Source organism: Crotalus tigris, unplaced genomic scaffold (assembly GCF_016545835.1).
Source record: "Crotalus tigris isolate CLP2741 ecotype Arizona unplaced genomic scaffold, ASM1654583v1 scf7180000018163.671504, whole genome shotgun sequence".
NCBI lineage: Eukaryota > Metazoa > Chordata > Lepidosauria > Squamata > Viperidae > Crotalus > Crotalus tigris.
In genome coordinates this window covers 584457-607294 of record NW_024096857.1, presented here as the reverse complement: position 1 = coordinate 607294, position 22838 = coordinate 584457, and the positions used below count along the sequence as shown (strand labels likewise).

The following is a 22838-nucleotide window of genomic DNA, read 5'->3' as shown; positions in this document are numbered from 1 at the left end:
TTAAATAATAGCTTTCTTAAGAGGTTATAGAAGAAAATTTTCAAATTGTTCACATACATCAGTAGAATCTGGGGGAGAAAAAAAGCTGTATGTTATAGGTGGTTATCTACACTGACTAAATTAAGTCAATGTTTGGCTATAGATGAATTTATAAGTTAGCATCTAGAGGTATTATTCTAAGCACAAAACAGTTTTTAATTCCTTTGTTAAAAACGGGAAACTATTTTTTTCATGTTCCCATATACTTCACTGCCACCAAACTTTTAGCATATTCGGTGCGTGGGGAAAGAGGGAGGAAGAAAGGACAAGCATTAATTATATACCAGAAGCAGAATGAGAATGAAAATTGGAGAAATTCACTTCTATTTTCAAAACTGCAAGCTCAATAAAATTAAGAGCAAGTAAATATATATAAGCATAAATGTTTATTTGAAATATTTTATCCTTCTTTTTAGCCAAGAATAGGTTATGTACCTTTAGTTTATTTTTTAATGATTTGTTCCACAATTATAGCTTTTTGTTTGCTTTTTAAAATGAATATATAACAGTCCAGTGAACAATAAAACTCTAATGCCAGATTAGGTGTAAATATAGGATCGCAAATAATGCAGCTATCCTATATAACAAATATGTAACTATTGTACAAAAAAGAGCATGCTTACAGATGAAATAATTAGTGGGAGGGCATAAGAAACAACGGCACAGGCATGACAGCAAGATGGTCCAAATAATTAAAGTCTTTTGAGCGGTTTTGCATGCAAAAACAGGTATCGTATCCCTGCTGAGATATTCCTAGAGCTTTGCCTTCCTCTCAGCTGACCATTTTAACATTATAAAGATGCATGCCTTCAGCCATTTTGGCTTCTATGATTTACTTGCTGTTTTAGAACAAAAGAAATTGAAATCAATACATTTCATATTTCTAAATTATATCTTTCTGCGTTTCTCCCACTGGTATCTTTTACATCCAGATCAGCTACATCTTCACAGGAAAAAAACCCTGATCTGAATAATCATAGTAATAATTTGTAAAAAAAATGTGCAATAAATTATTTATTAGGAGTATTCATTATAAATTCTGACAGAACTAATATAAAATGCTGCACTATATTATTATTATACAGAACGCAAGTGGACATTAATAAAACTACATGCCTCATCATTAAATGTTAGTTCTAATTTGCTTTTGCCAAATGTAGGAATGAAATTAAATCCTGAAAAGATACCCTAGTTAAGAGGAATTTCTACTGTTCTTTTCCCATCTCACACACCTTATTCTCTAGCTTATCAGAAAGAAAATGCAGTACATTTTAAGAAATTTGTTTTCACCTTGCACTTTATCTTTAAAATACAGCAGCTTCCTCAAAGAGACTGTGTTGTTTTTCCCTTATTTGTGCCCAGTTCTCCTGAACTGAGTAAAGGGAATATTTTCGTTATTATTTCAGAAATATGTCCAGAGACAAAAAAGAAAAAAAAAGCCATGATAGAGTAGATGAGGGAGGTGCTTTTATCACTAAGTTACAGTGAAAATATATCCCTGAGTGGAAGCTGAGATTAATATGCCTCTTTTAGAACTCATTGAAGTCATGCTCCAATAATCTTAATCAGAAATATAGCGGATGTGAAAAAGAGGTAGCTCCTGACAAAAGGAACATACACACCCGCACACCCACACCCAGACACATCACATTTGAACTGTAAGAAAATTAACACAAAGCTTTTTATTTGCAACAGATAGCCTTATGGAACAGGGTATTGCTCCATTCCAAATAGAACCTAGCCATTTTCACCATCCTAGTCCAGAGACAGTTCACACATTTGTTTCCTCAGCAGTCGTGCCAACTTGAAAGATGGAAACAATGTCTTTGTGTTCCTATCTAAACTGTTTCATTTAAAATGAAGAATTTTTCAGCTGGAACAAGAGACATAAAAACTGGGCCCTTTCTTGCTATACAATAGGAAAATGCAAGATTTCCCAGAAATAGCGTGTGGAATCAATCTCTACTTTTAGAGACCATCCTGATGTGACTTGGAGAACATCTTTTCCCCACTCCTGTGAAACTTCAGAATTTGGAACACAGACTTTTGAGATGGAGGATATCAGATAACCCACACATGATATACTAAAGGCCATCAAACAGGTAAGGTAGTTGGGAATATTTTTACGACCTCAGGCAACCTGAGGACATGCAGTTCAGCAGAGACTTAGAAGGATTATTTTCCCTACCAAATTGCCACCAACATTGCCATAAATCTCTTTCAATACTATGGCAAGGTTAAATTAGGTAAGAGGGCTCCTTCAGCCTCTGTCTAATGTAATGGCCTAATCTGCATAGGAAGTTGAAAGTCTGTCAGAAGGAATAGAGGAATTCTAGGTTCAAAGGCAAATATCTTTGCTTCCTGCCAAAATGGCAACCTGATAACAAAGGAGGGGAAAAGACTTTGCAACATGTTATTTGCATCTCTAATTTAAAGCACTACTTAAAGAGTAATTTTTCTCTGGCTGCTACACCACAAATCGGAGGAGGAAAGGCAGATTGAATATAATGGGGAAATGCACAGAAAATGTTGTGTGCTTTGGCATTCCCAGGATCTCACTGCTTTTATCACGATTACAAGAGCAGGGTCATGCTGTCACACGGCAAGCTATGTCCTTTTGGGGCATGTGTACAGCATCCTATCACAGTCAGAAAAGGATTGGGATTTGCATGGTGACATTGTGATACTGCTTTCATCTGAGCATCCCCAGTTCTTCCCATGGCTGCTGCTGGCTGGTATATATAGGTTGGTGCGTTAGCATTACCTGAACGTTTTGCTAGTTCAACTCAGGATTATACTGTGAATTATTCTTCCAGGCAAAAATGAAGACATACATTCCTTTTACACTTCAGTATGAAACGTATTTACATGATTAAATTCTTCTCCATGACAAAAAGATAAAAAGAAGGAAGGGGGGAAACATTACATTACACAAGTTAAAATCCCTGCATTTTATAGTGTGTTGATGTATACAACCATTGCATCCCTGGAATATGACTTCTTGTGCAAGCTATTTAATATTGTTTTTGTTTGTGTATTTATTCTACAGCCACCAAATTCATAATAACAGCTCTGAGTGTAAATTTTAAACAATATTCTGGATATTCAGCCAGAAACATTCCTCCATAAGTTTTTATTACAATGACTTGCACGATTATTCTCTTTATTACCAAGCATAGTTTGGATTTTATGTGAAAGAGCCAAGTTTCAAATAAATTCCAATAAAATGCATTTTCAAAACTAGTTTGATAATTTTTACCATTGTAGTATCCTTTTATTGAAATAAATATGGTTCTACAACTTTCTCGGCATAATTCGAAAGTTCAGAAATGCCCTCATTCTATTCATCCCATTGGCGTATAAGAGATGCATTTATCTCTATTATCCAAAACAATTTCAAATGACAGAGGCTCAATTATCATTTTAGTTAATGCTGAAGGGAGATGTGTAAAATAGCACTATTATAACAGTAGCATTATATATCTATTATAATATATCATTATAATGAGATATAACCATATGGATCAGTCTTAAACAAGTGGTCCTCATTCAGCAATCATTTGAAATTATAGTAGTATTGAATCAATGGCACTTATGCCATATCCCAAACTTAATGGCTGTTGCAGAGTCCCAGAAGCCACCTGATCAAAATTTGGATGCTTGGCAGTCTGCCCACGCTTACAACTGGAGGGTTACTGCCAACATAGACCCCCACCTACCTACTTCTTTCTCCCTGTCTGCCTTTTGACCCCCTTGCACTTTGTAACTCCTGCTGTCCTGCATTCCATCATGCCCAGCTGGCCTTCACTGTCTCCTTGTTTCTGCTACTGATGAGGTATGTCCACCTTGCCATTTACAAGGAAGCTGCTGAATATATGAGCTTACTTCTGAAGGCTGCAGATGGTGATTTGCTTGCAGGATCAGGGGATGAAGGCCTCATGTGGCCAGCAGCTGTCTTGTGAAGGGTCAGGCTGGGCATACCTGGGGAAGAGCAGGAGCACGAAAAAGATGATGGTTAACTGGCGTGGCAGAGTGTAGGATGGTGAGTAGAGTTGGGTTGGAACTTCACACCATGCTGCTGTTCTGAACTGAGCCCCAGAATTCCTGGATAGCTGGGCTTTGTACAATCCCCAGGGCTGTTGCTGCTTCACACTACACTGCAGTTCAGCAGCTGCTTGCTATCCCACAAGCCAGGGTACAAGCAACCTAAAGGGCAGAAGTGTATTGGGGGGGGGGGAAGAACTGAGACTTAGGGATGAGTGGGACCAATTCAGTACATCCTCAGCTAACAACAGCAACAGTAGATGCCAAGATTCCAACTGCCAAGCAACGCGGTCACATTGAGCTTTACAACTACATTGGCAAAGGAAATTCTGGCCCCAATTGCATTTGTAGCTTGAGGACTACCTGTATTAAGACTCTGTGTATCCAAGATGGTAGAAATGAACAAGTGTGTTCTGACCAATCAAAACACTTTAATTTGAAAGTTGGTTTGTTAATCCCATTCAAAACTACCCCACCCAATGAACGTACATAGTGGAGTTTTTTTAAAAAGAAATCAGCAATTCCAGAGTCTGTTGGCTTCATAATTTCTCCTTCCACAGGGTTAGAAAAAGAGACTAATATCTATACACACTGAGAACTTGAAGTAGAGCATTTTATATTCACACCTGTCCATCCATTTATATTCCAGAAAACTGAGTTCACATGATCCTTGCCTACTTTGGTGTATAGTTTTAGAAATAATAATAATAATAACAGTAGTAATAGTAGTAGTAGTAAAGTGGGAAGGGACCCTGCAGGTCATCTAGTCCAACCCCCTGCTCAGGCAGGAAGCCCTATACCATTTCAGATAAATGGCTGTCCAGTCTCTTCTTAAAAACTCCCAGTGTTGGAGCATTCTCCGTTTCTGGAGGCAGATTCTTCCACTGGTTAATTGTTCTAACTGTCAGGAAGTTTCTCCTTAGTTCTAGGTTGTTTCTCTCCTTGATTAGTTTCCATCCGTTGCTTCTTGTCCTGTCCTCAGGTGCTTTGGAAAATAGCTTAACTCCCTCTTCTTCGTGGCAGCTCTTGAGATATTGGAACATTACTATCATGTCCCCACTTCTCTTCATTAAACTAGACATACCCAAAAGAAACCCCCAATATTTTCTTTTATATTAGCTAGATACCTAGACACATATTTATAGTGGAAATCAAGAGCCATAAACCCACAAGGGAAGGAAAGTTAGACAAAATAAAATAATAATTTCAGATCAAATCTATTTACTTTCCTGTTTAAAGGATGGTTCAATTATGTCATTCTTCTAAAACAATCTACAATCTGATCTAGCATTACATTTAAAAAAAAAATTCACAAATTGCATGTCTGAAAACTGAAAACATAAGAAGCTACTTGTATTAGGAAAATTCCTGCATTCAAACTGGTAAGGCTTGCATACTTCCTGGACTGCTGACAAAGAGGAAAGAGGGAGCTTAAAGAAAATATTGCTACATAAAATGAAACTTTGTTGAAATAAAAATGTGAGAATGATTTACAGGCACAAGAATCCATTGGCAAAGCCTCTACTATTATAATTAAATCACAATTCTTAAAGTTTAACTGCATCTTCAGCTATTGTTTTGTATGCTGGCAGGATGTTTAAAACAATTATGTTCTAAGAAAAAAATTCAGGGAGTACCAAGGTTTAAGTCCCAAAAGGCCAAAAGGAAATGAATGCTGATATGGGAATAGATAGTTTTTATAAATGCAGGTTTTATTTCTCTTTTACTTGAGATATGATGCAATATGTTTTTGCCATGTTATTGTAATTTAAAAATAATTACATATTAAGTGTATCATAATCATATCCATTTCTTTTGAAAAGCTGAGTTGTAAAGAATAGACTATTATCTATAGGGCTATATATTGTTGATTGTATGTGAACAGCTGTTAAGAATGTGGCTGCCAAACATCTGTAAACAGCTGCTCAGTCTTCCAGTTTAACACAATCCAGAACAGATTTCTTTCTAAATGACTGCCAACATGAGGTTGTTCTCAAGACATATGAGAAACCCTTATGAGAATGATTATTAAATGCTCTCCAATGATGAATAAGAATTGCCAAGTTATGTTAAAGTTTGTTTGCTTGATTAAAATTTAAAATGTGGGTGGGTGGAGTAATCTTCCCAAATACACACAGGAGCCAAAATGTTGCAGCAGTGTGGTAGTGATTCAAGTCTGCTTATCTATAGACAAGTACTTACATTGTACACGTAAGATTTTATCTTTAAACTCTAGCTCAGGGTTTTCCAACCTTAACAATTTAAGACACATGGATTTCTCTAACAGAGTTCCTCATGCTGGCTAGGAAATTCTGGGAGTTGAGGTTACATAATGCTGGGAAAAGTCAGCATTCTTGTCTGCAACGAAGTATTTGTCATGCCACACAGACAATACCAATGCTGGCAGACAAGCAATGATCTAATTCAGTGCAAGGAAACTTCATGCAGGTAAGTCCTTGACTTACAAGCATTCATTTAGCGATTATATGAAATTACAACAGCATTGAAAACAGTGACTAATGACTGTTTTCACACTTGCAACTATTGCAGCATCTCATGGTCATGTGATCAAAATCTGGGTACTTGGTAACCGGCATACACACACACACACTAACACACACACACTCATCCATTCATCCATCCATCCATCCATCCATCCATCCATCTACAGTTATACTATTCCAAGGCCATGGTGATCACATTTGTGACTTTCTGAGCCAGCTTCCAACAAGCAAAGCCAACGGGGAAAGTCAGATACACTTAACAACCACATGTTTTATTTAAAACTGGAGTGATTTGCTGAACAACTGTGGCAAAAAAAACCATTGTAAAATTGGGTACAACTCATTTAATGACTGTCTTATGTAGCAATGAAAATTCTGGGTTCAAGGACCACCTGTATAATAATAATAATAATAATAGTAATAATAATAATAATAATAATAATAATAATAATAATAATAATAATAACAACAACAACAACAACGACAACAATAAAGTTGGAAGGGACATTAGAGGTCATCTAGTCCAACCCCCTGCTCAGGCAGGAAACCCTATACCATTTCAGACAAATGACTGTCCAGTCTTTTCTTAAAAATGTCCAGTGTTGGAGCATTCACCACTTCTGGAGGCAGGTTGTTCCACTGGTTAATTGTTCTAACTGTCACGAAGTTTCTCCTTAGTTCTAGGTTGCTTCTCTCCTTGGTTGGTTTCCATCCGTTGCTTCTTGTCCTGCCTTCAGGAGCTTTGGAGAATAGCTTGACTCCCTCTTCTTTGTGGCAGCCCCTGAGATATTGCAACGCTGCTATCATGTCCTTCTCTTCATTAAACTAGACATAGCCAATTCCAGCAGCCTTTCCTTATATGCTTTAGCCTCCAGTCTCCTAGTCATCTTTGTTGCTCTTCTCTGTATCTTTCTAGAGTCACAACATCTTTTTTACATCATGGTGACCAAAACTGGATGCAGTATTCCAAGTGTGGCCTTACCAAGGCATTGTAAAGTGGTATTAATACTTCACGTAATCTTGATTCTATCTTTCTGTTAAAGCAGCCTAGCACTGTGTTGGCCTTTTTGGTAGCTGCAGCACACTGCTGGCTCATATTTAAGTGATTGTCCACTAGGACTCCGAGGTCCCTCTCACAGTTACTACTATTGAGCAAGGTACCCTCTATACTATACTTGTACATTTGGTTTTTCTTGCCTAAATGTAGAACCTTACTTTTTTCACCACTGAATTTCATTTTGTTAGATAGCACTCAGTGTTCAAGTCTGTCCAGATCCTTCTGTATCTTAAGCCTGTCTTCTGGAGTGTTGGCTATTCCTGCCAGCTTGATGTCATCTGCAAATTTGATGATTTCCCCATCTATCCCTTCATCCAAATCGTTTATGAAGATGTTGAAGAGCATAGGGCCCAGAACAGAGGCCTGGGGCACCCCAGTACACACATCCCTCATGTAGATGCGGTTCCATTGGGGACCACACGCTGAATACGGCCGGTCAGCCAGCTACGGATACATCTGTTGATGATGCTGCCTAACCCACATTTTTCTATCTTATCAAGTACTCATAGGGTGTTTGCTTCTTCAGAACAAACTGCTACTTCAAAGTATTCAAGAGAAGGAAGCTATAGCTTTCCTTCAATAAACTCTGCAGATCCTGACATGCAACAACAACAAAAAAAAAACCTCAATATTGAAAAAAACTCTGAGTAACATAGAACATCCAATAACTGCCTCAGCCATAATAATAAATAGCTAAATCCAAAAGATTTACTGCAATATATTTACTTTTTAATATTCTGTCCTTTATATTAAATAATGGTTTTAGAAAAATCTTTCATGCTTCATACCATCTTATTTACAAAGCAGTTCACATGTTCAACAGCTTCTCAGAGCTAATTTTGTTAACATCTGTTGCTTTGGATTTCACAATCATTTTTTTCAGATTACTTTAAGTAACTTATTTTCAATATATACTTATACTGTTTATGCTTCTTATAGGTAGATGACCTTTTGCCTTCTCAAATCAAAGCAACCTGTCCTTTGCTTCTTAACACCCACACACTCCTTAACATTACTTGCCACCAGGAATTTAAGACCTGACCTTCATCCCAAATTCTTGTTTGTGTTTAATTCCAACTGGGATAAACTGAACTGGAAGCTCTGTGTGTTTAGTGGACAGACTCTAATAACAGATACTTGGATTTGTAACTATTTAATTAAGGAAGGGCCAACTTGAGATAATGCAACCATAGCAAGAACAAAACACCTGCTTCAAAAGATTGCCAGGGGCTAAGAAAGTTGAAAGTCAATGATGTATGTAGACTCTGGAGATGCTGGTGAACTAGACAGGAGCAAAGAGACGAAAAATGGTGACTCAAATAGCAACCATATCAGCTGCAGAATCAAACATGAACTTAGAATTGTAAGATTTTTACACATTTGCCGAACTTAGCTAGCCTTCCTTCTGCTCAGAATATATTTTTTATTAGGTCATCCTAATAAAATGCCTCCAAAAGCAAGTTCATCAGTGCAGCATGGAATTGTCACAATTCCTGCTCATTGTTCAAGAAGAAGGCAGGGCACTCAACAGGGTTAATAGTTACATCATCATTACATCTGACCCATTCAAAACATTTTTCACTCTTTTTCCAAAGTCAGGAACACACTTTGCACACACTGAGTTCTCACCTTCTATGCATGAAGATTTCCCTTGTATATTACAGGTGGTCTTCAACTTATGACCACAATTGTGTCCTCAATTTTTATTGCTAAGCAAGGTGAATGAGTTGCACCCAATTTTGTTACATTTTTTCGCCATTGTTATTAAGTGAATTTACTTCCGTCATTGGCTTTGCTTGAAATAAGCTAGCTAGCTGATGTGGTCACAAATGTTGATTACATGATCCTAGGACACCACAACCGTCATAAATTCATGCCGGTTACTAAGCACCTGAATTCTGATCACATGACTATGGGATTCTGAAGCAGTTTTAACTGTGAGGATTGGTTGTAAGTCACTATTTTTCAGTAACTTTGAATGGTTGCTAAAGCATGGTTGTAAGTTGAGGACTATCTGTATATTATTCATTCAAATTCAGGCAAATAACACATTCACTAGCACATATCAGCAGGAAATATGAATGGTATTTTGAATAAACAGTTCTAGGAAATATTTTAATTCTGTTAAGTACATTTTTAAGTTCTCAAACAGCATGGGTTGCAGGATTCACCAAAGGAATAATAGAAAGAATTGGAAAGGACCTTGGAGATCTTCTAAACCAGGCATGTCAAACTGCCAGCCCTCAGGATGGATGCGTCATGGTGAAACCGCGCCCACCCCATTGCCGGTAATGGGGAAAAAATCCCAATACATTACGTGATGTAATGTGACATTGCGAATTTGACATGCCTGTTCTAGACCAACTATTTCAGGCGAATGATTGTCCAATCTCTTCTTAAAAACCTCCAGTGTCAGAGCACCCACAAGTTCTGGAGGCAAGTCATACCACTAATTAATTTTGGAAACTATCTGTGATTAATTAGGGAGAAACCATAGGAAAATGTATCAGAATAGTAAGAATATGCCACAATATCAAACCAGTGGAATCAATAATCATATGCTACACTCAATAAGAGCTGATTAAGACCAAGCTGGTTTCCTCTGTCTACAAATGACATCATTGTTTCTTCTGCCTTGCCCTTTCTCCATTTTACCTCTCTTTGCCATGTAATCATACAGCCACTTTTGACATTAAGTTTTTTTAAAAACAGAAGATTATCACAGATAAAGGTGATGTATCTTTTCTAACATAAACCTTTAAAAAAACTGAAATGAGCCATTATGATTCAACATAAACATTTAAAAATACTGGAATGAGACATCACGATCCAGAAACAAAGTTTGGCTCCTAACGGTTCTGTGAATCACTTTTGATTCCAATAGAAAGGAACAAAGTTATTGACTAAGTTTAAAATCCTGACAGCTGCGAGAGAAGAGGGCTAAGAAAGTCTTCTGCCTTAAAGAAGAATTGGTGCCAGCCGGAAGAGACATATCATCCAAAATGGAACAAGGATCTCAGTCAAAACTGAATCAAAAGATTCCTTTGTTCATAGCGTTTTTGCACTCTGATATATGTGATATCCCTAATTCTATCTCTATCAACAATCACATAATTACCAAGCTATCAACAACTGCATCAATCCAACATGTTTTATTAATACAATGTTTTGACTTAGTGTTATGTTTGAAATAGCAAGCAATATACACCTTCCACCTCATTATCTTTTACTCCAAAATAATACCAGTAAATAGTGGTGAAATGTTCTTTAGTTTTGTTTTTCGAACAACACTAAGGTGCATCTTACTGAAATATTTCAGAGCTTAAACTGTTATCAGTCCATAAAGAACCATGAATGGAAGAGTTATGCTTTCCGCTTTGTTACTCGGAAAACCATAGTACAACCAATACCGAATACTAATGTTATAAAACTATGTTTATTCCATGCCGAAGCAAAAGACAGAATAGAAAATAACACCCCTTTTAGTTTACTTTCAATAAACCCAGATGGCCTAATATCAAAAGTAGAGCAAGTTGATGAAACAAGCTTGATTTAAAACACCCTCTCAGGCCAATTTTACACATTATTTGCAAGACATTGTGATAATCTCTATCAAATTATTAAACTAAATTTATCTGTCAGAGGAAAAGCTTCTCTAAAGCTACAACACACAATTTTCTTGTTTACATCTAATCATAACATCATCTTCTCTGGGGAAAACAGTCACTGCTTCAGAGAATGGCCAAGAATTATTGGTGTGTATGAAAAATAGAGACAGGGAGGAGAAACCTTTTGTCAGCAACTTAGTACAGGATGAACACATAAGCACTTGCTATTAGAAGTCCTATGCATACCTGCTATGAATATATATAAATAAGAGAAACTAGAGTTTATGAATGTGTGAAAAACCAGCAAGATGGGAGTTACATAAAGGAAGGAAGTGGGAGCATCTGTAGAGAGTGCAATGCATATAAAAAAATAGTGAGGGTTCATTTATGCACTCATGGTGCTATCTTGACTTTTTTTTTTTTAACTTCCTCTCTGAATACTCCTGGACATGGGGCATAAAAAACAACACAGATATGTGGTTTTGCTGCAGCCTACAGCATTCTGAATCAGAGAGAAGAACAGGAAACAATAATTTGCCCCATGATGATGGAATTACTCTGATAGCTGAAAATGCAAAGCATCTGCAAACTCTCGTAATAAGAATCAAAGAGCTCAGTGAAAGATGGGACTACAACAGTGATCCTCAACCTTTCTAATGCTGTGACCCCATAATACAGTTCCCCATGTTGTGATGACCCCCAAGTGGGTGTGGCCACCAATAAGAGGGAGTAGGACAGCTAGGGAAAAGGGAAAAAAATGGCAGACAGCATGGTTTGGCGACCCCCGTGAAATGGTCATTTGACCCCAAATGGGGTCCTGATCCACAGGTTGAGAACCACTGGACTATAATTAACTATAAAGAAGACCAAACTATGACAACAGGTAGAACTATCAGCCTCAAAAAAGACAATGAAGACATTGAAGTGGTAGATAGTGTCTAGATCAACCATCAATAATAAAGAATAAGCAGTCAAAAATACACCACAGACTAAGATATTCAGATCCTAAGCGTGTTTATTCCTACGTTTATCAGAACAGAACAATTACATTTCCTGTAATTTGGACTTTGAAAAGGCAGAATTGCAAAAGTATTGATGGTTTTGAACTTGGTATTGGAGAGAACTCCATAAAATACCATGGGCCGCCAAGAAAATAAACCAATGCATCATCAAACAAATAAACCCAGAGTTCTCATTCAATGCACAGAAGACCAGACTCAAATGAGCTAACTTCAAATACATTATACGAAGACCCAAGAACACGCTAATGCTGGAAAAATGAAAGGGAAGAGAGAAAAGGCTGACCAACAGCAAATTAGATGTACCCAATTATAGTGCAAATAAAAAAACGTTGGGAGTTTTCAAAGAACACATATATAAGTTAAGGGATAGATCACCTTGCAGAATATTTATCTGGTACTAGAAGTTGAAAGCAATATAGTGGCACATTATCAACAAAAAGTAGTATATAAATATGCAAGTTAAAATTGCTATGAGTACTTTAGGATTTTTTAATCTATTTTTTAAATAATCTGTTCTTCTGTTTAAATTTTATTAGATGCCTTGAGTGTTCATCAGAGTAGAAAATATATAAATCAGTTGAAATAAGCCATCATTATTATATAAAATTATAATATCCTAATTTTTAGATGATTTAAAAAGAAGACAAGATAGAATGGTGGTGTAATAACTTACAAAAAATATACCCCTCAAATCTCATTTGGATATTACCAAATATAATAAACATACAGAGGCTAGTACAAGCGCAGATGTGGTCCAATCTCCAACTAGAATGGGAGAAGTGAAAAGGAGGGCAAGCATAGAATCCTTGCACACAGGAAACAATGCATATCTTACCTCCCCCAGAATCCTGAAAATGAAGTCAGTCATGCAAGATTCTTGTAAATAGGCATGCAGCAATAAAGTAACAACCTTGATGGGCTCACGTCATTCTGGTTATTTGTGCCTGACAGCATCGTGAGTATTGGGCAGGCCTTCTGTGCATGATGTTCCTTCTGCTTTGGTGGAGTTTTACATTTTGTTTACTGAGTCATAATAAAAAATATTGTCTTGACACACTGGACTTGCTTCTCTGTAGCTGAGATCTAGAGAGATGAGACACTTTTTCCTGGTTATTCAGCCTAAATACCTATAACTGGGCCAGTATAAATAATGCTTTAAAAGGCTGACTACATGCAACCATCACATATTGCAGCCTGGATTTCTACAATATTTCAAGAATTCAAGAAACTCAGTTCCTATTATAGAAAAGTCCATAATATATTTATTCATCTTATTACATTCTTCCCACAAGAAATTAAAAATGGTTGCTATTTTATGCCACTTATTTTATCCTTCAGTAACTTAGTAAGCAAATTAAATAAGGTCTAGATCAGGGGACCCCAACCCTCAGTCTATGGACTGGTAGCGGCTACGACATGCCAGCAACCGGGCCGCACAAACAAGCAAAGCCCATCTGCAGGAAGCAGGCAGCACATAAAACCACGCCCCTTCCAATCCGCAGAAAAAACTCTCCACGTAACCGGTCCCTGGTGCCCAAAAGGTTGGGGATCTCTGATTTAGATGCTTACACAGCAACTATAGATTGTTTTGTTAATGTGACTGAGAACATAATGGTTTATTCAACAAATCATGTTTTTTTAAAAAAAGAACCCACCCAATAATTGACCCAATTTCATAGATGAGTGATTTGAATTTGGGTTTCCCTGGTCTGATATTAATATAATAATTGTATTATTAGCTACAAACAGCTCTCTCTGTATGCATTTCTTTTACACATAGTTAGAAAACAGAAATTACTATTTTTATTGATCTAAGTTGGCTAGGTACCATTTCAATAGTTTCTCAATTGCAGATGCTTTATTTTTGCTGCAGAGAATTCTTTAACATTCTTTTATCAAAATTCTGTAAATACTGTAGCTCATTCAGTTATTGTGTGCCATCCTTGACTATGCTAAGAATATAGTTTTTAATATTGGCATTGTTTTCAACAGAAAGTCTTGTAAATAGAATAAATTGGGGGTTATATTGATATGCATACAACCCTTATTTTAGACATGAAAAAAGCCTCCCTTTTTACGATCTTGTATGTAATCCCTTAATTCAGAGTAAAGTCAGAGCAACTGGATGGAACTGAGCATTTACTGGTCGGATGCCCTTCCTGACACCACATGGAGTTCTTTGAACTCTCAACTTGAGAGATGAGCATCTTCACCACTAGGCCACCATGCCAATCACATATTTTAGACATCCTCAGAGTCAAAGTATAAAGGCCACTGTAAACTGAGATTCTGCAATTGATATATGGGAGTAGGAAGAACTACAATGAATCTCATGGACGTCTTATTTCTTTCAAGTTTTAAAGACATACAGAAATACTAATTGCAAATTATAAAAAAATACTCATATCTGATAAATTTATTTAATTACTTGTATCCCACCTTTATTATTTCTACAAATAACACAACCCAGAGGATATATCTAGGATCTCAAATCAAAGTATTTTAACTTATTGTTATCTAAATTTAAGATATAAGGAAGCAAATGATAACCAGTTCTGAAACAACCTGATCTCAACCAGCTGGGCACCATTTTTAGATCACAAACTTTTTTATATGATAAAAATCTACTCCACATTAAGCAACCATAGCATGACAGCCTTATCTGCATTCACATAAACCTGGAAAATAGCACTCACAATAAAACAAAGCTGACATTAACACCACCCAATGTATTTCATTTGCAGCTTCAATTTGCTTGTTTAAAGCAAAATAGACATAAAATTCTTTTTACCCAGATTTATCTGCCCTTGAGTTTTTCCTATATCCCGGATTGTGCAACGTATACAACATGTTGTTCTTAATATTATTTAAATAAGGATCCCAGTACAATAAATTCTGAAGTGGAGACTGCAATCAAGCCTGTAAAAAGAAACAGGATTTTTCTACCAGCATTTGATTGCCATGTACAAATCTGGGACTGCTTAAATCCCATTCACATGCATGCAACACCCATTTAATTAGACCTTTCATCCTGTTGATGCACACACAAAGTATGTATCCTTGTTCATACTCTACCATGGTGGATCAAACCACTATCATTAACAAAATGTATAACCTGGGCAAAAAGCCAATGCACATAGACCACAGCAAAGTATACTTTCAGAAAAAGAGCTTTTTTATAAGAAAGCAACTAAATACAATTACATTTTCTTTCTAATCTTTCTTTTTTCTTACCAAGTTTCTACAGAACACTTTTTTTTAAAAAAACAACCTGTGTTTAGTGTTTTTAACAAAAAACAAAATGATAGAATCATATAACGAAACCTATCAGACTTCTGGGTTATAGAGAATAATGAATGTATTTTGCAAACAGAAATCCTAATATTTTACTCTTAAGAAATTAGACTGGAAAAATCTCTTCCTGCAGATTTGGGGAACTGATGATGATCTGAATAGAAAGTACAATTTACTTTTTTATTTATATATGTATGCTCATGGCCCAATTACAAATATATTTAAAATTCTTACTAAATTATGCGTTCTCTTCATTTTCTTTAAAAAAGAGAAAAGTAATCATTAAATACTATAGTGAAAATGTATCAGTGGGAAGTGGAGGCATATATTGATTTACCATAGTTATTTACACATCAATACAAATAAGTTAAAGGAGGTCATTAATTTGCACAAATGTATATATTCTTTCGCATTTAAATATGTATTTTCAAAAGAGAAATGAAATTCAAGCTTACTTTAACCAACTGACCTTCAAACTCATTTTTTAAATATTCATGTTCTGAAAGACAACTTCAAATTCCCCAGACTCTCTTTTTTGGTTCTTTATCTTTAATTTGAAATTGGACAAAATTGCTCTTCAGAGAATGACTAAGATGACACAAGGCCTCTCTATTTATTATTCATCAAAATTATTCACATATATACTTTCAGGCAGGGCTTTTTTTCTCAGAGAACGCCCAGAACGGAGTTCTGGCACCTTTTTGGGATGGAACCTTGTAGGGTAGGCAAGGCAGGTTGTATGATGTGCGTGAGTTCCAGCACTTTTTTTTTTTTTAGAAAAAAAGCACTGCTTTTAGGATTCAAATCCTACATAGGTGTTTTTAAAATAAAATGATTAAACATCAATACAAAATAGTATTTCTATTCATTATTAACAAACAACAATTAATGGCCTTAACTTTGGAAGGAGGAGAACAAGAAAAAGAGTTCACTTGACCAAGCTTCTGTAATGGTTCTCCGCTCCCTTTCTCTCAATGGCCTCCCAGGCGAGATTTTTTATATATAGAGAGAGAGTCCTAGATATCAGTGCTCAAACTGACATGGAACTATTGGCTAAAAATAGACTTTTAAATTGATTGGCTAAGAACAAGACTATTTTCCAATTTGAAAAATAATTCTCAATGAGTTTGACATAATTTTTAATTAGGGCCTATTCTAGTGCAAGAAGATGGTAGAGGACAGGAAGGCCTGGAGGAATGTTGTCCATGGGGTCGAGATGGGTTGGACATGACTTCACAACTAACAACAACTAGTGCAAGATTTGATTTGTTGGACTCCATGGGCAAATATGGGTGCTTCCATGACTTGCCATATCATGCATTTTTTGTTGACTGTCAATTATATGCACCTCCTCTTTTGTCGGCATAGATACTTATCATTCCTATTGGAAAGTACAGCAGACTTGAATTACAGATTGTCTTATTTCTCCTGAGCTCTAATGCATACACTTTAAGCCAAGAGTGTCAAACTGCCGGCCCGTGGGCCAGATGCATCATCCGGAAGCTGCGCCCACCCCATTGCCAGTAATGGCAAAACCGTCCCAATACATTGCGTGACGTCATGTAATGTCGCGAGTTTGACATGTCTGCTGTAAGCAGCAGTGCTAAGTTTGTAATTAAAATAGTTGAGCTAAGAACAAATTGAGGTACCTGTTAAGGGAGATGCATTTATCTGATTGCTTGTTCCTTGTACTACCACATATGTATTTTATAATTATATTTTATCCCAGAATCAGATTATGTATTTTATTTTTAATCAGTTAATAAATTATTCTATTCAGTAATTTTTCTCCTTCTCTCCTGGGACTACTTTCAATCTGTTAATTAGTGGCAATGGCTTTAGGAAAGGCATAAAAGAGTAAGTCCAGCTAGAACTGGCCCGAGATACATCAAATATACAATATTCATTGAGATGAACATACTGTAGGCTCAGATAAACAAACAGAAGGGAACAGGGAAACACAAAAATATTTCTCTGCAAGTCACTTCCTGTTTGTTTTCAAGAATAGCTGAAATTTACTGTCACGACTTTTACTGTCTTCTCTCATTTGTAAAATCAGTTGGGGGGGTTGCATAATGCCTTGCTTGCAAACCTTATAAAAGTAGATCTGTGCCATTTCATTTATTTTTTTATTTAAAACATTTAAAACTTTGTCATTCCTTGTTCTTTGATACTAGTACCATGTGCAATATACACCCTCCACTATCTGCCTCCTCTCTTTAATCCAATGTTCACCTTGTTGCCTATTTGTTATGTCCCATTTTAGTATTTATTGGTGCAACAAATTTTAAGAAAGGCAGATTTTGCTATTATGCAGAGCAAATAATACTGTGCTGTAAATGATCATTGTTCATATATTATATCTCTGTAAATAAATAATAGGCATAATACTAAAACTGCAGAAAGCAGAATTCAAAATAGTACAATCTAATTACTTATTCTGGATTTTAGCCAGATCACTGCAACTGACATTCCTGTTCTTGTGAGATCTTTCAAAAGTGCAGTGATTTGTTACAATGCTTCACATAATTATGTAGGAATAGGAGTGAGCTTTCAAAATGTTACTTAAAAATATCTGTCATCAATTCATTAGGTATCAGAATTGCAAAATGCTGCTGTTTTAGAGATTTATCTTTACATCTTCAGCATCAGACAACAAAAAATGTGAATTGCAGCTATTGTGTAAATACAGCAGATGTGCAGAAGAGACATGCGTTATTTAAAATTTAAAAATCCCTATTTGTATTGTCAAGGTTGCTAAACAAAAAGCAGTAAACCAGTAGTCCTAGTTTATGATGTCTTTCATTCAACATGGGATTTGCCACAATAAATATTAAAACTATTTTTTATTGAATGAAATATCAAAATAAGTTTTAATTTTTTTAAAACACAATGAGTAAAATAATGAGCATTATTTTAAAAAACTAATTATGTTTCCATCAGTGTAAATTAGATACAAACCTAAAAATGTATTTAGATTATTATTGTTTCGGTTAATAGAGTGAGACATAATTAATTTATGGCTGAGTGTAGAAGAATATAATTAATTAGGTAATACTAATATGAAATTTATGAAGTGCAGCAACATGCATTCAGTTAAGGACAAACAGCACTTGAGCAATTTTTAATACTTTCAAAATCATAAGAGGGCAAAATGTCCCCCGCAGTCGATTTACAAGATTAATCTGTGGAAAGAAAATGGCAATCAAAGCTGATTCCCTAGGCTTTTTGTCTTGTAATGCCACAGAGCTATGATGAGAGTCTTGTAAAAACAAAGAAATAACAGTGTTGCTACCATAAACCCTTCTCAAGATGAGAGGTTGTGATTCTGAAAATATGGCTGCTCCTTCAACGTTTGAAATCCTTAGTGAAAAGAGAAGGCAATCAGAGTTTAAGATCTTCTCATTGATACGGGATCATAATCCAGGATTCTTCTGAGGGAGCACCAGCTTTTATTTTACAATTTATATTGTTTTTTAGTACGCTAGTAGGATTTATGTTGTTTGCTTTGCCAGTATTCTATGACTATCACTAAGTGTTGTATTTATGATTTATGATGAAGTGTTGTATTTTATGATTTATGGTGGATTCATTTTCATGTTGTTTATGATCATGATTATCACTATTACTTGTATGTACACTGACAGCCTATGCACTGGAGACAAATTCCTCGTGTGTCCAACCACACTTGGCCAATAAAGAATTCTATTATATTCTCCTTTTGCTGCTTTCTTTCCCATCACATTTTGAAGTGATTTGCTGGCTTGTAAGACCCTGAAATTTATACTTTTTTTCTAATGACCTCTTACTTAAGGGATGCTTCTTTTTTGTTTCTGCTTCATCAGTCTCTGATTTAACATTTCTCTTATAATTTGGTTATAATCCTAAAGTGCTCAGACGATCACTAGGTTATGTCTATGATGACATAAACTCAAGTAAGAACTAGAAAGTACATCATACTATATTCGTGTGCAAGCTATAGTCTTATGAAAAAGAATTAGAGTTCAATATACAATGAATATAATTTCTTGATAAGAATAGATAGAGCTTGTTTAAAATTATATTATATTTAATTTCATATGTTAATTTAAAATAAAAATATAATTAATACCCATCAACATTATTAAAGCTCAGATTTCAATGTATTATTCAGAAAAAAATGAATATATTTCATCCACAAGTAAAATATATTGAGTTTGTCTGCTCTTCTGAATAAATGAAGAATTTTGGCAAAAATTAAAAATTATGAGATAACTTCTGAAAGTATTTTATAAATATGACATACATTTCATTATATACAATTTGAAAATCCACATTAATTTGAAGTTTTTCACCTTTCAAATATTTCATAATGTTATAGTTTCATGCAGATACAATATAAGAAAAACTTTTGTTATCTACTCTGCCAATGGCATTCAATGAAAAGCTAATTTTAAGCACGTGGATTAGTCTGCTGAATAACAATATATTCTCATTTGTATGTTTCCTTAATCTTCTGTTAAATATCTTTTTCTTGATACCTATCAATACATATTTTGACAGAAACTATAAAGGGCAACTTAGAAGTTTTCAACTTTATTATGGAAAACTGGTTCATCAGTTTTCCATGATAAAGTTGAAATGAAAACTTATAAGTCAACCAGTATTCACACATAGCCTGGTCTAATTTTGCTTATTTCAGGAAACTCTTCAGTCTGATACAACAAAGCAAAAGGAAAAATTACAGAAAACAATGATATTTTTTTCTATTTGTTTGCCAAATGTGGCTTCCAAAATGATCCATGAATTTGTGTAACACCCACCTTCAAATAAATGATTTCTTCTGGAGGCATGCATAAATGTAACTTTCAGTGTATCTTCCATAAACATTTATTAAAACTTTCAGTATATTCATCATTTTTAGTTTTTCTGTTACTACCTAACAAAAATGTTCAATTTTGAAGAACTAGAAATCTAAGATTACATATAAAAACACTGGAATTCCATTAACACATGCACATCTCTATAGACATTTTCAAAGTTTATTTTACTACACATCACTCTGAAAGTGACCTGCCAGGGGGAAACAACAGCTGTAGTAGGCAGATGGCTAGTCCTACAAGTTTAGCAATTCTCAACATCATTGGGGGCTTTGCTACTGGCTTTGTTTGTAAATGCCTGATGTGGGCTTGCCCAACCAAAACTGGAGTCAGTTTTGACAGTGCTGATCAGCTTTCTTTAAAAGAAAAAGTTGATCAGAATATCCAGGGAACCATCATAAGAGTTTGAGAACCTCTAATTTGAAACATTTTTGTCTGATGAATATTGAAGTGTAGCATCAAAGACAGAAGGAAACATCTTGAGACTCTAGACCTTAATTTTTTAATCTTTAATCACTAAATTTCTTATTCATTATTATTTGTCTTTATTGTCTAAATTTCCAACTAAAAATATAGTTTCTAAACTGTGTGTTTTTAATTCTATTTTTGAGAAGTAAGTTACTTGATTTACTAAGGCAAACATTTTATTCTGATTCGTATTTGTCTGTTAAATTGAAGGCCATTTCCCTCCAGACTGTTTTGGGCAGCTGACGTTATAAAAGAATAAAAAGCAACAATAGACAAAAGAAACTCTGTCAAGACAAGACAAACTCCATATGTTGTACAAAATATATCCAACAGGAATAATGTTACATATTAATGGAATCTGGGCCATTGCTAAATTACTCTTGCGATTACGTACATATTTTCATAAATTTAATCTTAATTATTGTTCAGCTTAGAAGCCTAATTCAGGAGGGAATAAGGCTTTCTGTTTTCATTATTCATTACTCACTGACAAATAAAAATGTTTGGTGAACTACAGCAAATTACAATAAAATTCCCCATACATCTTAGTTTAGAGAGCATTGTTTAGTACTGACCTGCTTTGTGCTTAGAAAATTCCTGGTCCTCCCCCAGAACGTCTTTATTTCCTCTCAAAAGAATACAGGTAATCCTCAGCTTGAGACCACAACTGAGCCTAAAATTTCTGTTGCTAAGTGAGACATTTGTTAAGTGAGTTTTGCTCCATTTTACGACATTTCTTGTAAAAGTTGTTAAGTGAATCATTGCAATTGTTAAGTTAGTAACCTGGTTAAGTGAATCTTCCTTCCCATTGACTATGCTTGTCAGAAGGTCACAAAAGACAATCACCATAAATATGAGTCAGTTGCCAAGTGTCTGAATTTTGATCACATAACCATGGGCAAGCTGCAAGTGTGAAAAAGGATCATTTTTCAATGAAGTAACTTTAAACAGTCATTAAACAAATTGTTGTGTACCTGTAGTTTCTTATCAAAGCAGATGATTTTCAGCTATTCAAATAACAGTCTGTAGCATATAACATGAGTTTCTGGTATATTCAAATGGAACTGTATATCTATGTACCATCTGTTATTTACATTTCAATAAATATCACTTGATTTTTAATTTATAAGCCTTTATTTTGAATAAAACATCTCTCCAGATTCTTTTTTCAGCAAAAATTATTCTATGCATAACAATAAAAAGATAATTAAAATCTTCTATTATGTTTTTCTACAGTATAACCATATTTTAAAACCTTGGCACTTTAAGGTATGTGGATTTCAACTCCCAGAATTTCTCAGCCCGCTTGCCTGGCTGGAGAATTCTGGGAGTTGAAGTCCATGCATCTTAAAGTTGCCAAGGTTGAGAAACACTGTTTAGCCTTCTTCTAAATGACACATTCCAGGTGTGTTAGGCCTATAATTCCTAAATAAATTGGGAAGATGTTAAATTGGGGAAAGTTGATATAGTCTCTGAATAGAATTATGAATATAAAAAGTTGAGACAAATTGTCTCAACAGCAAGTTTAGAAAAAGAAGGGGCGTTGTCTTACCTGAACACCTTTTCTCAGCATGAGGAATGTAGAATCCACTAATGGGTTTTAGAAGTCCTCTAGCCCAGTTGCCACGCCCCTGCAGGGTCTGACCATGCCCCAGTTTCGAAAAAGGGCAAAGCCAATGATTGTGTGACGTGATGGCTCCCGAACTGCTGCCACTGACCTGACTGCTAAAGTGAACAGGGAGGGGGTGGATTCTACATTCCTCATGCTGAGAAAAGGCGTTCAGGTAAGACAACGCCCCTTCTTCAGCATGTAGAGCAGTGGTTCTTAACCTGTGGGTCAGGACCCCATTTGGGATCAAACGACAATTTCACGGGGATCGCCAAACAACGCAGTCCGCCATTTTTTCCCCTTTTCCTTAGCTGTGCTACTCCCTTTTATTCTA

The 22838-nt window shown here is 35.5% G+C and overlaps 1 protein-coding gene across 5 annotated transcripts in view; it reads right to left on the bottom strand.

Moving 5' to 3' along the window:
• LOC120310310 (zinc finger MYND domain-containing protein 11) overlaps positions 1 to 22838 on the bottom strand; it is a 117955-nt gene that overhangs the window by 64204 nt on the left and 30913 nt on the right. Inside the window, exon 2 of one of the 5 annotated variants that reach the window (XM_039348601.1) lies at positions 3925 to 4020. The exons of 2 other annotated variants lie outside the window; for them this stretch is intronic. The gene's annotated coding sequence lies outside the window, so the exon portion shown is untranslated. Of the gene's footprint in view, positions 1 to 2803; positions 2828 to 3924; positions 4021 to 21470; positions 21584 to 22838 lie in introns of those variants that run through there. 2 more of the 5 variants (XM_039348602.1, XM_039348605.1) reach the window with 2 other exon arrangements.